This window comes from Salvelinus sp. IW2-2015, unplaced genomic scaffold (genome assembly GCF_002910315.2).
Source record: "Salvelinus sp. IW2-2015 unplaced genomic scaffold, ASM291031v2 Un_scaffold4181, whole genome shotgun sequence".
Classification (NCBI taxonomy): Eukaryota; Metazoa; Chordata; class Actinopteri; order Salmoniformes; family Salmonidae; genus Salvelinus; species Salvelinus sp. IW2-2015.
Genome location: NW_019945452.1, coordinates 4013 through 6327, shown reverse-complemented (window position 1 = coordinate 6327; position 2315 = coordinate 4013). Strand labels below are relative to the sequence as shown.

At 45.9% G+C, this 2315-nt stretch overlaps 1 long non-coding RNA gene across 1 annotated transcript in view; it reads left to right on the top strand.

Annotated features, from left to right (window-relative positions):
- The window catches only part of LOC112076992 (uncharacterized), an 8486-nt gene extending 7192 nt beyond the window's left edge, over positions 1–1294 (top strand). Inside the window, exon 2 of the long non-coding RNA XR_002895306.2 lies at positions 903–1294. This is a non-coding gene — a long non-coding RNA (uncharacterized lncRNA). The remainder of the gene's footprint in view (positions 1–902) is intronic.
- Positions 1295–2315: the final 1021 nt, after the last annotated feature.

The window sequence follows — 2315 nt, the reverse complement described above, 5'->3', positions numbered from 1 at the left end:
AGAGAGATCCTGTATTAACAGCTGTTGTCTAGGTGACAGGATGGATGTAGATCCTGTATTAACAGCTGTTGTCTAGGTGACAGGATGGATGTAGATCCTGTATTAACAGCTGTTGTCTAGGTGACAGGATGGATGTAGATCCTGTATTAACAGCTGTTGTCTAGGTGACAGAGATGGATGTAAATCCTGTATTAACAGCTGTTGTCTAGGTGACAGAATGGATATAAATCCTGTATTAACAGCTGTTGTCTAGGTGACAGGATGGATGTAGATCCTGTATTAACAGCTGTTGTCTAGGTGACAGAATGGATGTAATCCTGTATTACACAGCTGTTGTCTAGGTGACAGGATGGATGTAGATCCTGTATTAACAAGCTGTTGTCTAGGTGACAGAATGGCTGTAAATCCTGTATTAACAGCTGTTGTCTAGGTGACAGAATGGATGTAAATCCTGTATTAACAGCTGTTGTCTGGGTGAACATGCCATCGTCTTTGTCAATCAACACACTTAACATTATTCAGTCTAAATCCTAAATGTGCTGCATCACATATTTAAAGGAGTCTCTTCACAAAGCTGTGAAAGGTAAGCATTACAGAATTACAGCCCTGGTGACAGAGAGAGGTTTGTGCCTGGCCTAATCCGTCTACTGTCTGACTCGGACTATAGACCAGAGGCTTGTTATTACTACGCTAGAGCATGTAGAAACTACATATTATGTCCGTATCCTACATAGCACCCTTTTCCCAATATAGTGCACTACCTTTGACATGCTACATGTTATATAGAGACCCAGGTAAAAAAGTAGTGCACTATATAGGGTGGCATTTTGGACCTAGTGTCTCACAGCTCTCTATATCAAGGGCTTTACCAGTATCTAAAACCCCTCTTTGTCTTGTTCCAGCGTAACACACAGACTCCTGTTCTGCTATGGACCACTGGGTTCTCCTCTCTGTGTCTCTCCTGGCCTACCTGTATCTGGAGGTGGCTGGAGCTGGGGCCCAGGACCAAAGAGGGCTGGCAGGCCAGGGCAACGGGAGGAGGAGAGGGCCAGGGGGCGCAGAGCACAACCAGCTCCAGGGAGTAGGACTAGGACGGGGAAAGAGGAGGAAGGCAGGAGGGCCCGGGAAAGGGAGAGCCAAGGGGAACAGGGACAATCAGAGGTCGAAACCCCCCCTGGGTCTGACGAGGCTGGGGAGTCTTCCACCCAACGCAGGAGGAGACGGAGGGTCTATATTCATTGAGTCGTACAAGAGTGTTGACGAGAGACAGTCTAACTACAATGTTATCCCAGGTTAGTCCACCACCACGCCTCTCTCTCTCTCAATCCCTCTCTCTCTCGCTCCATTTCTGTCTCCCCCCTCTCTGCTGTACCAGATGTTACGCACATAGACTTACGCTCACAGTCCTTTTATTTTCTATATAATCAAACAATGAATTAAGCAGTTTGATTACGGTTGGTGTATTTGTACAGTTACTGAACTGAATCAGGCAGCAGATGTCTTCAACAAAAGGGAACAATGTACTGTACGAGCTTAGTAGGGAATGCCCCACGTTCTTCTCAGGCAGGAGGAAGCTCCTTCATCCATTTATATGCAGATGATACAGTCTTATACTCAGCTGGCCCCTCCTCGGATGTTGTGTTAAACGCTCTACAACAAAGCTTTCTTAGTGTCCAACAAGCTTTCTCTGCCCTTAACCTTGTTCTGAACACCTCCAAAACAAAGGTCATGTGGTTTGGTAAGAAGAATGACCCTCTCCCCACAGGTGTGATTACTACCTCTGAGGGTTTAGAGCTTGAGGTAGTCACCTCATACAAGTACTTGGGAGTATGGCTAGACGGTACACTGTCCTTCTCTCAGCACATATCAAAGCTGCAGGCTAAGGTTACATCTAGACTTGGTTTCCTCTATCGTAATCGCTCCTCTTTCACCCCAGCTGCCAAACGTACCTTTGCACTATTGGTTAGAGCCTGTAAGTAAGCATTTCACTGTAAGGTCTACACCTGTTGTATTCGGCGCACGTGACAAATAAACTTTGATTTGATTTAACGCTAATTCAGATGACCATCCTACCCATGCTAGATTACAGAGACATAATTTATTGATCGGCAGGTAAGGGTTCTCTCGAGCGGCTAGATGTTCTTTACCATTCGGCCATCAGATTTTCCACCAATGCTCCTTATAGGACACATCACTGCAATCTATACTCCTCTGTAAACTGGTCATCTCTGTACACCCGTCGCAAGACCCACTGGTTGATGCTTATTTATAAAACCCTCTTAGGCCTCATTCCCCCCATCTGAGATATCTACTGC